This window comes from Dermochelys coriacea, chromosome 4 (assembly GCF_009764565.3).
Source record: "Dermochelys coriacea isolate rDerCor1 chromosome 4, rDerCor1.pri.v4, whole genome shotgun sequence".
Classification (NCBI taxonomy): Eukaryota; Metazoa; Chordata; order Testudines; family Dermochelyidae; genus Dermochelys; species Dermochelys coriacea.
Genome location: NC_050071.1, coordinates 12,199,992 through 12,215,339, shown reverse-complemented (window position 1 = coordinate 12,215,339; position 15,348 = coordinate 12,199,992).

The following is a 15,348-nucleotide window of genomic DNA, read 5'->3' as shown; positions in this document are numbered from 1 at the left end:
GGTTTCATATTGTAACACTTGCATACTAGAGATGGATCCCTCTTGTCCCTTCTTTTCCATCTCTTGTAAAATTTTAGTGTAATGATCATTATAATGAATGATTGCAATATTACTTTGGGCCAGATATTGAGACCCTTACCCCAGTCAGTAACACTAACTGACTGTTCTATTGACTAAAGAGGCTGTATGTAGAATATTAGGAGTTTCAGGTCAGGAGGGACCACCAGATGATTCTAGTCCAACCATTCTAGTCTAGTTAACATGAATAAAGTTATCAGAATCTGGCCTTTTACAAAACAAACATTTTACATCAGTAAAGATGGCTCCTAATATTCCTAAACTTGGGGAAAATTTGGATAAAGATCTGGATTTGCAGCTCATATATTTCTCTCTTAAATACAGCCACAGACAGCAGATGTGGTTTTAAGTTCAGAGATGCCTCATTCAAAACATACACCATAATCAGTGCTCTTGCACTGCACAGAGGTCACAAAACTCTGTTTGACTGAAAGCCATTGAAGCTTTACATTGTTCTAGTAAACAGCTGCGGATTAGTACATTTACTAGAACACCTCTAGTACATGTTAATACTGTCACATGTTTTCCCATCTGGTTTAGGCTGATGTCTCTTTTGGAGACCCTCAACTCAGACATGTAATATGGGCAATACTACCTGCCTGTAAAACTGACACTGGCTGAAGTTCAGAAGCCCTGGTTCTTCACCTGATTAGGCTGCAAAGGACATGCCCAGGAGAGCAGTGAGATGTTCAGTCAGATGATATTTGGAGACAAAGGCAGAACTGGTTGAAAATGTAAAAAGCAGATTCATGAATGAAAGCCTTGAGTCCAGGTCACTATTATTCATGGCTTCATGTGATTCTGTATTTAAGACTATGTATACAACCACAAGGTAGTCACGAAACAGTGTTGCTGAATCCTGAAAGTTCCATGAGTTTGAGCACAAATCATTATTCCTCCAAAGGTTTGTACCAGAAGTAAATTATTCACTCTTTGCTGGTCACGGTTTGTTGTTCCCAGTTTAAGAAGTTTCAGCAGATGAATTCACACTGCAAACAGTTAACGGTCTAAGTGAACAGTTAGCTGACCACCCATAGGCTGACAATTGTTGATTTAGACTACTATTCGGTGCATGCCAAATATGTTCACAAAAGTCAGGATCCATTCATGAATGAGCCACAAACTGAAAGAAAAGCTACATTCACAATGGATATTATTTTTAGAGGTAATCCTGCCAGCTCCACACAGGGGAATTATTTAGATTTGGATGATCTTCAATGTGGAATTATAAGGGCTAATATGGGTGGTACAGGGGGCAGGGGAGTGGGGTCAAACAGGCAGAGAGGACAGAAGGATGGAAGATTCTCATTTCTACATGTACATGCCCATACATTTCCCTGTGCAGTGGCCCAGAATGCCCAAAGAGGGCTTTAGATCACAGCAAATGAGACTGGCTTGAAGACGGGCAGCACTTGCATTAGCTATTACTAGTGTGTATGCATTTATGAGGCGCTTGTCACTCACCAATAGATGCTGTTTTACAAAGATCTACAAAATGATACAATACCACAACACCGGCTGAAATTCTGCTGCTGTGCTGTAGCCCTTCTAGGTGTGTTCTAGGCCCAATTCTTGAGCCCTATTGATTTTAATTTGTGTGGAGCATTTCCCCAAAACCTCTCTGAGGTAGGGTCCCCATGATAAACCGTCTGCTTGTTCTTCAAATTTTCTCAGTGTTCACCAGCTGGTGATCATTCTGTCCCTTGCACCCTTTGCTGTGGGTCTCACAGTGACCATGTATTTCTCCAATTGCCTAGACTATGACTTTTCTTCTGTTCTGCCCTCTCTTGGGTCAGAAAACAGGAGCACATACCAGATCTGGTTGAGCTGTGCTTGGCACAGAACCAAATGTGGGGCAAGGTGGTTTTATGTGGCCCCTGGGTTGGCTGAGTGGACTCTCAGCTTCTGTAAACTGCATTGCATTGAAGGTCCTGTTTCAAAAGCTGTAGTCATTTCCTCCAAATGTCACTGTGGCCAATGCTTATGATGTTATCCCACATCTCGCAATATTTGGTGGTGGAGTTCGAGCACCAGCTCGGGCAGACAAATGGTTTCATGAAAACCTCAGCTTTTATTTAAAAAAAACAAAACAAAAAAACCCACAAAGCTTCTAGCCCTCATAATTGCAAACCTAACCTGAAACCATGGCATGAGAGCACCCTGAAGGTTCGAAACCCAGGATGCAATTAACCCCTCCCCCCACAATATATTAAGCCAGTTTCATGATTTTTGAGAGCCAGGCCTATGATTTTTGAAGGCTTGGGTTAGCAGTAATGCATACAGAAGGGCCAGTGCAAGGTAATGGAGGTTTCAGTCAGTTTTGCTGCTGCATAACAATTCATTTCAGCACTCTTGGTGGTACACAAATCTGCCTGAAAGCCACCATTATTTGTCAAGACTAACAGAGAAAAGCATATCCCCAAAATTAGACCTAAGCTAAAGAAATAAGAACTCCTTGATCTGAAGTGTCTCAAGCTTGGGCTCTGGTGAATTAAAGGGAGCACTTTTAAAGGCCTTCAACTGAGAGAAAACAGGCTGCTCAGGATAGTATTTCACACTAGGAACCACCAGCAAGAGCCTCCCAGCTCCTCTTCTCTGCATGGCAACATAGGGTAAGAAGCAAGCTCTCAAATAGCCAGGTCAAAGGTTACTTATAGCCTTAAAGGAAATCACCAACAACTTGGATTGCATCTGGAAGTGAACAGCAAGCCAGAACGGAGAAGAGCACGGGTGTTACCTGCTCACTGCAGTTCACTTCGCTCAGAAGCACACAGCTACATTCAGTAACAGAATGGGGGAGATTCTCAGCTGGCTGAGCTCTATTAACTTCAGTGTGTGCTCAACAAACCACAGCACATGGTTAGTATTGCCTAGACTAGAGGATGAGGAGCACGCAGCAGCATCAAATCAGAGCATTCACACAGCAGTTAAAGCAGCACATGGTTATGGAGCAAGAATTTAGTAGGGGGTACATAGTTGGCACTGTCATAAAAACAGAAGCAGGCACTGCCCCAGGAAGGCAGAGAGAACTCACTCAGAAGAAACATGAGATTTCTGCATGTTTTAAACATTGACCATGGCTCCTATTTACTCAAAGGCAGCTTTGCACTCCTCTGGCAGTGTAAATGGTCTCGCAGTGAGTGTAGAAGTAATTTACACCCGTTTTAGGGCTTCTTTTTTTGCTATCGGAATGGTATAAAGGGGGCCTCAGTGTAAATGGGAACCAGGAGCATTCTTTTCATTATGGGCAATGAGCACAGAGGAGTCAGCTTTGGCAGGAAAGCTGGTCCAGCTCCAGCACTATTATTAACAGCATGAGAAACCAGCTCAGTCCCTGAATGCTCAGGCCTCTCGAGACATCTAAGACACATAAGGTACTGACCTCAACTAAACCAAAATAAGCCTCACTTAAACTGAAGTAACAGCATCCTCACAGGGGTGAGGTTTGGTGTGACTTTCTCATGGAGATGAGGCCAAAGCCTCAGTGAAGTGTATTTAGCCGTTTCTGTCTTTCAGCAGCCACCACGTTGCTGACAGAACGTGGAGCCTTCATACACTGTGGAGCGTTTGCAGTCTATGTATGGGTGACAAGATTTTGCACAGCACTTAGTGAGGAATTAAAATGGGAGACAATGGGATTGCACTGGTATTACTGAGGATGTAATTTAGCTTGCAGAATCTTTACTAATGTTTGGTTCACCACATATACACAGAGAGTTAGAAACAAAACAAATTCTCTTTGTGAAAGTTTGCAATGAAACGCTACTTTGTTTGTAAGAGTTCAGAACCCTGACACACACAACAACCAAGTACAGACAGAGGCATAGCAGACTACTATCTAAAGGCAGGTCTATACTTAAAGCGGTGCAGCTGTGAAGGCACTGCTACGCCAAAAGGAGAGCTTCTCCCATTGGTGTAATTAATCCTCCGCTGCAAGAGTCAGTAGCTATGTGAACAGGAGAAACTGTCCCATCAACATAGCACTGTCTATATCAGGGGTTAGGTCAGTATAACTGCATTACTCAGTTTGCAGTGTAAACCTGGCCTCTGGCAAAGAGGCACACCTCAACTCACCTTGCTCCAGGCTAGTTCTTTTGCAGAAGACACAGATTGCACACTTCCCTTAGGGAAGTCCCCTAGCCTGCATGCAGGACAAGGGTAACCCCTTAAAGCTTGAAATGATAGCTTGTAATATTAACACAGTTTTCAAACACCCCACAATTAATAGCAACCGTAAGAGACTCACCATCCTGGAGAGCCCCCTAGGCACAGTGTGGCATTGCAGCCACTCTGCCTCAGCTTCCCCATCATGTTGTTTGGTCTACTCCCACTGTAGAGACGGCTTAGGGTTGACAACTTTCCAATTTTTCAAAACTGGACACTACAGGTACCCCTGTTGCTCCCCCCCACATGTCGGTCGCTCTCTCCACACCCCGGGACAAACCTGCCACCTGCAGAGCCAGGCTGGGAGAAGCTGACGTGGAGCCTGCCAGCCTAACTGGGGCATGGCGGGGCAGAAGTGCGGCTGTCCCCAGAGCAAGGGGCCATCAGGACCCTGGGAGGCTGAGAAGGCAGGACAGGCAGTTGTGGGTGGCAAGCCCGGCCGCTGGCTCCATGCCTCAAATGCCACGCGCTGTCAGGATCCCTCTCTCCTGCAGCGCTGGTACCTAACTCTTCAGCAGAGCTGGGAGCCAGTTCCTCAGATTAAACTTCTGCCCATCCACTGAGCTCCGCCTGCAGCAGTTGCTCTTCCTGCCCTCCTGGCAATGGAGGCCGATTGCTGGTAACCAGACTGCACAGGTCCCCTTTCGACCAGACTTTCCAGTCAAAAACCAGACACGTGGCAACCCTAGGCTTGACCCTCCAGCCAAGTTACTTTAAAGCCTTCAGTCCATTCCAGGGTAACAGAGTCCCTTAGTCCAAGTCCAAAAACAATATCGAAACAAGAGACTCTTCAGCCCCACCAGGCTCAGCCTTCAGCCTCCTTCCTTACAGGCAGGGTCCCAGTAGCAATGGCCTGCCAGCTCTTGGGTTCCAATCAACCCAACCATCTAGGCCAGCTCTAGCTTCCTACCAAGGGCCTCTGGCAGGCTATAGCCCTCAGACAATTCCTAGCCTGAGTCCAGCTTCCTGTCCCACACGAGGAGCCTGTCCACTCTCCTCCCGAGCCAGCCTGAATGCTGGGCTTTCCTCCTCTTAGGCCAGCTCCCCCTATGGTGGTAATCCTTAGGGCTTTCTTGTCTCAGGGCTAGACACAGAAGACTTCCCCCCCTCACCCAGTCCACCCTCTCCAGGGGATTCTGGCCACCTTCCTCCATAGCTTTCTCTTCCTCCTTTTGAGTCACACACCTGCCCAGCTGTGGTAGGATAGAGCTGAATGAACAGGGCTGACTGGCCCCAGGCCCTCGAAGCAGCAGGCCACCCTGTTGCAATGCTGATTCATGAGCGGGTAAGAGCCCAGCTTGAGTTTGCAGGGCTCGCAGCTAGGGAAAAACCACAATTGACATCCTTTACTTGGGAAACTGAGCAAATCTGTTCTGGAGACACAGATGCTAAACCTTGACCCCTGTGAGGTCATTTCATAATCCCCCTTTGGAGTAGATACACCGTCTCCCTCTTTTGCTGTTCCCCTTTGAACCAGCACTGCAGGGAGGTGCAGACAAAATCCCTGGGTTTCTGTGGCAGAGCTGCTGCCCGAACACCCCTCCCCTCTTAGCTGGTTGTGGCACTGCAGCACCCTTGCCTCAGTTTCCTACCATGATCACTTGGCCAGCTCCAGCCATAAGAGCACTCTGGCCCTCTGTCCAGATCACTGCAGAGCCCTGCCCCTTCTAGGGCCACAGTGTCTTTTACCAGAGTCCAAAAGAAACACATACAAACCCAAACCTTTGGACTGGCTAGGCTCAGCTGGCCGCCACCTCATCACAGGCTTGCCTCTACCGCTCTAGACTGTCCTCAGACAGGCTTTTGTACCTCAGTCAACAAACCCCACCCCTCACGCAGGGGCTCCATTCAGGGTTCCAGCTAACCCCCGGAGAAGCCTGTCTGCTTTTCTCTCCCTCTCAGCTTTCTTTCAGGCTGCTTCCCAGAGAGCAAAAACTCTCCATCTTCTGTTCTCTGGGTCTCCCTCACCCATAAAGAGGGCGGGGGAAAGAGGAGCACCCCTACAGGTGGGCTTTATTTCTAATTCGGCCAGGCCAACCCTCTAGGTGTACCCTAGCTGATTTAATGGGCCTCTGGGCCCATATTTGCCATTGCACAGTGTGCGTTGGATATGCAACCCATCAAGGCCTATCTCCCTGCTCCTCACCGCTTCTCCTGTAAACAACCGCATGATTTACACAGGAGCCATTTCACATTGTTAGTGCAATAATAGAGCGTTTGGCTATGTATTCACAAGTATTCACAACTCTGTGCAGGACAGCAGCTTGTACTCTCCGCCAGTGCTAGAAAGCGTGGGAGGAGGGCACACTGCTGGCTAAATGTTGACTCTGAGTTTAAACTCAGCCACTGATTGGCTCAAATTTCCTCGGAAGACATAGGGAGATGCCTGTAACCTCTAGCCCTTCGTCCACACATGTGCACCGGCCAAAATGCATAGGCTCTGCATTGTCATTTTAACGTTTAGTTGCCTGAATAAAGGCTGATATTTGGGACATGAGGAAAATGCATGTCAGTTTTACCACCCTTTCAGGGGTGCTATCAACTTGAAATCTAGGCAGTTTTTTAAAAAATGTAACCCTGTCCTGGATCCCTCTCACCAATTTTGGTGTTTTATAGTAACATTTTCCTGTTTATTTTTTAAAAAATGCTCTCTCAGGTTGCTGTATGGAAGACTGACACAAACAGGGCAACATGCCTAGTGACTGACCCTACAGGGGGAAACAGTGATGCTGACGATATACAAAGTGCTGTCAGATGCACAAAGTCAGCACCCTGACTCAATAGAGGACAATATTTTTCTCTCTAATCCCATTCATTTAGTGCTTACTTTTGCTTCAAGGCCTTATTCTTGCTTTCAAGAGCCTGCCAAACTCTGACCCTCCCTATTTATCTGCCCCTGTCTCTTTCTGCATCAATTCTTATCCACTCTGCTCCATCAATGCCAGTCTTGATGTGCTGTTTGTTCACTTTTCCCACAACCAGCTCTATGCCTACTTACTTCCATGTGGCCATGCTTCCGGTGCTGGGCCACAAATAGAACCGCTCAGAAATTTTTGAACAGAATGATTTTTCCGTCAGAAAATGCTTATTTGTGGCTAGTGAGTTTCTTTGTCTAAATGTGTTGATTTTGAGCAATTTTGGGGGGAAAAAGGCAAAAAACAAACAAACCCCAAAGCATTTTCATAAGGTGAAAATGTTCTATTTTGAAATTTTTGGAATGGAATATTTTAAGTTTTTTGTTTCAAAGTTGTTTAGGAATTTATAGTATGCATTTTAACTGTAAAAATGGAAATAAAATGTTTCAATTTTATTAAAACCAAAGATTTAGATTGACCTCTCCCAATTTAATTTATTTTTTAATTTTGTTTTGTGGGAAATGTCAATGTTTTTGTTTTCGCTAAGGTTTGGAATGGCATTTTTTTTTTCTTCAAATTTCCTGTGAAGAAGAAATTTTGTTTTCTGACCACATCTATCAACAGGGTGAATATTATTCCCTCCTCTGTCTGAGGCCTAGTCGACACTTAAAACTTAGGTTGATATAGCTATTAACTCAGGGGTGCTAAAAAAATCCACACTCCCCTGACCACTGTAGCTATGCCAACCTAATCTCGAGTGGATACGCAGATGAAACACTATTGCTGTTCACCTAGCTACCATTGCTCTGGGAGGTGGAGTTCCTACAGAGACAGAACAACCCTTTCCCGTCTCTGCAGTCTGTGTTTATGTTACAGGGTTATGTATGGTATGCTGCTATAGCTCTGTAGTGTAGTCATACCCTTAGGCTCCAATTCAATAAAGCACTTATGTATGTGCTTAAGTCCCTACCTATCCTGCAAAACTCTAGTACCACTGACTTTAAGAGGACTTAAGTGCATGCCTAAATTTAAGCATGTATGTTTTGTTGAACTGAGGCCTAAATTAACTGATTTATTATTTTATTCTGCTTTATGTAGGAGTAGTTTAATCCACTCATTTTCTTAGGAGAGGTATCTCTCAAGTAGCACAGACAAAATATTCATATGAAAAAGTTTTATTGAAATAGGCTCAGTTTTGGGGTTGCAAAACAGAAGAGACTTTTAATAAATTCAGATTTGTTTGATGAGTGTGTGTGTGACTGTGTGTGTGTTTTCATTAAGATGCCTGAAAAGATTATCTGGCAGATTTTCACATTGCTTTTTTCAAAGCTTAAGCTGGGTTGGTTGAGTCTGATTGATCATCTAAGTCACATGAAGAAAAGGAGTACTTGTGGCACCTTAGAGACTAACAAATTTATTAGAGCATAAGCTTTCGTGAGCTACAGCTCACTTCATCGGATGGTATTTATTATGTACATGCACATGTCTCTGTGTATAGATTGCATTATAAACGTGCATGTGACTGTCCACCTATTGTTTTAACGATGGCTGTCAGGGAGTGTGTCTTCATGTGAAGTTTAAAATTTGCTACCTTGAGCTAGAAATGGATTTAACAGGCCAAGCTGCAAAAGGCTTGCAGGCTCCTTTAAGTTTTGGGAAAAGTGAAATCATGGGGACTAAAAAAACCCCAACCCCACTCCCCCCGGCCAAATAAACTACATAAAATGAAGTATTGAAAAAAATGTAAGAAGTTTCATGCAAATTGTATCATCAGTTTCATTGAACCCTATATTTTCTTTCCAAGCTGTCCCCCGACCCCACAAACCTAACATTGTGAGCACTGATGCTGTTCAAGAGCTGTTGATTTCCCCAGGAAGGCCACTCCCTGTCTTACCCATCTCTTGCAATGTGTTATTTCCAAAACACTCCAGAATTTGTAATTCACTTTCCATCCAAGCAATTAAAAAAGTGTTGCATTAGCACTAATCAGTAATCATTTCTGCAGTAATCTCGTGATGTTTAAGGGCCATTTCACATGTTCTCAGGACATTGCAGTTAACACATTTGACAAAGTAAGTATTTAAAAGCCAAATCCTCATGTGGCATGAGCTGGTATACCAGGGGTGGCCAACCTGAGCCTGAGAGGGAGCCAGAATTTACCACTGTACATTGCCAAAGAGCCACAGTAATACATCAGCAGCCCCCCTATTAGCTCTTTCCGCTCCCAGTGCCTCCCACCCACTGCAGCCCCGCCGATCAGTGCCCTCCCCACTCCGCACACCTCCTGAACAGCTGTTTTGTGGCATGCAGGAGGCTCTGGGAGGGAGGGGGAGGAGCGAGGGCACTGCAGACTCAGGGGAGGAGGCGAGAAGGGGTGGAGTGGGGGTAGGACCTGTGGCAGATCCAGGGGTTGAGCAGTGAGCACCCCTCGGCACATTGGAAAGTTGGCACCTGTAGCTCCAGCCCCCGAGTTGGTATACAAGGAGCCCTATATTAACCTCTGAAGAGCTGTATGGAGCCACAGGTTGGCCACCCAGTGGTATACTTTCACTGAAGTCAACAGTGCTATGCTGATTTACACCAATTGAAGATCTGTCCCCAACAGTTTAACGTGTCAGTTAAACTGTCTGACGTACTTCCAAGCTCATTGCATGAAATGACATATTCCTTTATTCCAGACAGTACAGATAAGGACTGTAGGTATGTTCCTCTGCCCCTCACTGAAAGATAGCATTGACTGTGGATAGGCAGATTTCCATTCAGACAGCATGAAGCAGCTTAAAAAATGCCTGAGGCATACAGGACTTTTCCTTACTGCTGACTAGGAGGAAAAGGAGAGCAGAGGAGTTTAATTGACGTCTTGTAAAGCAGACAGCAAACCAGGTGGTTTAACAGCATTCATTTCTCGAATACTTATAATGACACATCTTACTCAAATTGCATTCACAGTGACTCCCCAAGAGTCTGAATTAGGGACTTAGACTTTCTACAGCAGGTTCTGACCTCATTTACTCATTAGATGCTACAGGATCGTGCAGGTATTGCTCCAACAAAATAATCATTGACCCTTTACTTTTATGGATTATTGGAATAGTAATAACAATACTTAGTTTACATATAGTTTTTCATCCTCAAATTACTTTACAAGGAAGGGTAAGTATCATTACCTCTCTTTTATAGATGGGAAACTGATAGAGAGGTCAAAGTCACACAGCAAACTAATACTACAGCAAGGAACAGAACCCAGCTCTTCTAACCCCCAGGTGAGGACTTTAGCCATTGACACCATCAGCCTATGCCCATGGAACATGACAATTTAATTGCAGAGATTCATTCGTTTCATTAATTCTCCTGTTCATGGAGAATAGAGTGCACACTTTGGATCATCTGTTTCCAGAGAGCCTCGTCTCCTGCCAATGTTGCAGCCTGCTCTTTTTAAGGCTGAGGCATGAGAGGTCAGAGGTCATGACACCTCCAGCATGTCCGAGGCCGTCCACGAGGTCTACTCCATCCAGCTTTTGTTAGACAAATGCACAAAGGTAGTGGGCTGGTATGGTCTCCAGCATATGGAGCAGGTGGACAAGCCACCTGAGCCAACATGAAGTCACTTGGGAAGACATTGGAGGCTGGTTGGTCCAATGCCTGACATCCTCATTCATTACATCATGACACCACCATATGCCTTCAATACATCATTGCTATTTCATGTCAAAAGCATCCAGCAGGTGCATTTGTGCCTCTGTGGAGCCACACAGCACAGAAGCCGTTGCTGCTTGGTAGATACATGTCATAGTCCGAGTTGACCTGTGGCATTAATACAACAGAGGCTTCCAAAGAGTGAGCATAACATGCATAGCAATGCTGATTAAATGTTTCATAGAACTGTAGGACTGGAAGGGACCTTGAGAAGTCTTCTAGTCCAGTCAACTGCACTCGAGGCAGGACTAAGTATTAGCTAGACCATCCCTGATGGGTGTTTGTTTAGATAATACTTAGTGTCACCTTACTTCATGGCAGCAAGACAATCTCCTTGCTTGGTGACATTGGAGCCAAGATACTCAAATGAGTTGACAAATTCAACTTCTTGCCCATTGACTGTGATGGGTGGGGGTTGAGGTCCATCAGCCACAAAAATAGCTGTGATGGGATATATAAATGGAGTTTATTTTACATTACCTAGATGGGGCTTCTTCCGTGTTACTGTCATTGCTACCAAAGTCTTATAGGGATGGACTCTACAAAATTGCTACCAAAGTCTTACAGGGATGGACTCTATAAGCAACTGAGCACTCCTTAGAGGAGTGAGGCACTTCCTACTCTGACTTCAGCCCTGATTCAGGAAAGTACTTCAGTGAATGCTTAAAGTCAAGCATGTACTTAAGTCCCATGCAAGTCAATGGGACTTAAGTACTTGTTTTAAGTTAAGCATGTGCTTAAGGGCTGTACTGCCTACAGATGCTTTCCTGAATCAGGGCCTTTGGTAGGGGCTGAGGAGTGCTCAGCATCTTGAAGAATGCAATCTGTATTGCTTCAGGAAATTCCACAGTGCTAAAAAGACATTGTGGGAGGAGGGGAGTTGAAAGTGGCTTGATGTATAACACAGGAGAACTAATTCCCTCTCCTGCCTGCCTCTTGGTTTTAATTTAGAATCATAGAATATCAGAGTTGGAAGGGACCTCAGGAGATCATCTAGTCCAACCCCCTGCTCAAAGCAGGACCAATCCCCAATTTTTTTTTGCCCCAGATCCCTAAATGGCCCCCTCAAGGATTGAACTTGCAACCCTGGGTTTAGCAGGCCAATGCTCAAACCACTGAGCTATCCCTCCCCCCTGATTTGTTAGAAAATTGTGATGTCTAGTAACAGCGGTAGAGAGGGCAGAACCAAGATCAATTATGCTGCTTAGACTAAGGATGAGAAATAAGAGATCATCATAAGCAGCTCTTTACACATGGCAAATGGGGTTTAAGCTTATAGCCCTTGCACAAAAATAGTGACCATTTTAATTGTGTAAGTGTGACACATGTGAACACCTTTCATCCACAGACCCAAGCATGTGTACTGTGTGGGATATTGCTCCCTGACTTACTCAAACTGCTTTCCCAAAGATTTCAGATGTCCTTGAAACCATGCAGCTGAACTGGGTTACTGAAACATTTTGGTTAAACTTGTTTGTTCTGCATGCAGAGTTCATTTCACCCGTCTATGAAATACAATCACCTCTCTGCTTTGAAAGTGGCTGTCTTTAAGCAGTACAGAGCAATGCTGCACTAGAGTGTAAGAAAGTGAAATATACCTTCTCCTAATTACAGAAAGAGTAACTAATTACTCAAACCCAGGTTGTCAAAATTAAACCCCCTTACACTTGCAAAGAGGGCCATGGGATTTTTGTAGCACACGGAGTTCTGTTGTCTGGTCAGTGCACTTTTAAATGCCAGAAAGTTTGCGTGCCGGCCTCCCATGAGGCAGGGATGTAAGGGATCCAAGAGGACTACAGAGTCAGCAACATAATCAGCTCTCTTTCTGATGGAGATTTATATTTCTTCTTTCTTTGTAACCTGTTTCCTGTAACCATAACTTCAAGACATCTACACCAAGAGTGTGTGCTTTATATATGGAGAGCATTATACCCAGGACCTGAGTTATACATCTCAGGCCTGATACCACTGCCTTGTACCTGTGTAGTCATCTGTGCCTGTGCAAAGCAAGCGTAAACCCTGCCCATGGCAGAAGGGAGGGGAGAATTCTGGGCTGGGGGCATTTTGCATAGGTATAAATGACAATACAATATGCAGGGCAGTGGAAAACTGGGTCTCTCACCTGAAAGAGATCACTGTCAGAGCCAAGTTTCCTTGCACGTCATGCTGCAGCGCTGGTTCAGGAGCGATGCAGAGGAAAGAGTGCTACTCCCTAAATCACATCAATCACCCATGTAATACACATTCCTCTAGAGGGATTTTCCAGTCTGTACAGCAAGGGAGCCAATACTGGGAGAAGAGAGGGGTGTAAATCCCAGACAGACTCATTTTATTCGTCAGAGGCAAGATAGGACTTAATCTGTCTTCTCCTTTATTTGGAGGGTATCCGTCGGTTGGATCTGCCCTTAGGAGTGTTCTTCAGCACAGGTGCTTCTATGGTTGACAAGTTTAACAGGCACCTATATCATGCACTGTTCTGTACAACTTCATTAGTGCTCATCTAAATCATTCAAACCCCTCACTTGAAAGGAACTTAAAAGGAATGTCTCGTGCCCCACTCTCTACACTAAAAAGAAAAGGAGTACTTGTGGCACCTTAAAGACTAACAAATTTATTAGAGCATAAGCTTTCGTGAGCTACAGCTCACTTCATCAGATGCATTAGGTGCCACAAGTACTCCTTTTCTTTTTGTGAATACAGACTAACACGGCTGCTACTCTGAAACTCTCTACACTGGAATTAGTGCTTGGGGAAGGTGCCCAACTGAGAGTCCCGGAGTCAAATCCTGGCAGGAGCATAAGCAGCATTAAAGTGCGTGTGACAGGCTGATGGACAGCCTTCCTCAGCCCTTCCATGCATCCTTGCCTAATAAGAATAGGAACAATCTACCCAGTGTACAACTCCCCTGCTCACTGTCTGGTGGCTGACCAGCTACCCTTCACCTCTGGTATTCTCCTGGTTGCCTCAGATCTGGGCTGGGGGAACTCATGCTGTGTGCAGGAATCCCCGGGATGGACCGGCTTGGTTCATAGTCTGTCTATGGATCCTAGGGAGCAAACACAAGAGAGAAAGAAACCATCAGTGTGATGAGGAAATGACAAGTAAAGCTACAAAACAGGCCCAGGAGTGGCTGGGACTGAAGGGGAACGGTGTAGGCTAGTCTGCTATCTCATCACAAGAAGCAGTTTGAAGGTGTTGTTCATAGGACTGGATGCACAGATCCTCAGCCAGGGTACAACAAAATGGAAACAACCACTGAACTAATGCACTGAAATTAGCATTCTAGTGCCTTCTCGGGGCTGGGTGTAACATGAGTGAAATCACACTGTATCCCAAGAGCTGGGAATTCAGAGAAGGCAAGACATGGCCTGCCGTCCGTGATTATTTCTTCTGGATGAGAAAACTGTTCTCTGACCTGCTGCTGTGGGTCTGACAAAAGACTGAATTTGAGCAAATGTAGAATAGTCCGTGGCTTCCAGACCGGTGTGTCCCTTCCTCCCCCTCCCCCCCACACTGAGCTATCTATTCTTTTCAAGGCCCATTGGGTAATGCTGTGCTTCTCTGAGTTGAATCTTCCTACTCTTGCATGATTCGCCCTTGTGTTACAGTTCCTCTGCATTAACAGAGATGCCCCCAGGTTATTTTTTCCGTATGTTTCCTGTGCATGCTTCCACTGGTTATCCACACCTGGCCTGTGCTTCCCCTGTCATGTGTGTGCTCAGAGGGCTCAGTGCTCTTAAGATGTATATTTTAAACTGGTTCCCTTTTTGCCATGGGATTTTTCTATTTGCTGCTTCTTGCGCCATGCTTCCACTGTTTCTTATGGGGTGACTTCCATTTTGAGTAACTGAGGCTGATGCAGCAGTTCGTACCCCCTCTTGTAGAGTTACGTCAGGCATTAATGTAGCATTTCTGAAACTTCTTTGTTTAAAATCCCCGCTACCACGTGGTCTCCTATGCATTCTTCTTGACGGATACCAAAAGCTACAGTGCTCTGGTTGGTCATATAGAGGCCCTTACAATGGCTTCCAGGTTTTCTGCGGATCTCTTTGGGTAAAAAAAAATACACCCATTTGTTCATTCCAAAAATTAGTGCAATGAAATGATCAATCATTTTAAGTTAGCCTCCTTCCCGAGTAAAGAACAATGGTTTATAAATACTTTCAGCTCAAGTTAATGAGCTGTTACTTCACTCCTGTGCATGAAGCTTCTTTGAGCTTCAGCATCTATTGACGTTCCCAGTCCTCGTTAGCCATTCTGTGGGCTTCTCAGATGGAAAGGTTTGGGGAGGGCTGGATTTTGGTGTGTTCCCCCTTTTCTTTTTTATATTGGTTCAGTATCAGTCAGCTTCTGATATCATGTCTGATTTCTCCTAGCATGGAACGAGAAATTTCATTAGAAGAATTCAAAACAATCCTGAAAGCTACGCTATCTCTGCTTCTTACAGCTTTGCTTTTTAGATGCAGAGCTCCTACTCCAGCCCTTCCTCTCTGGTTTCTTGTTACAATTTCAAAACTACACTATGTGTCTCCTAATACTTTATTTATTAATGGTG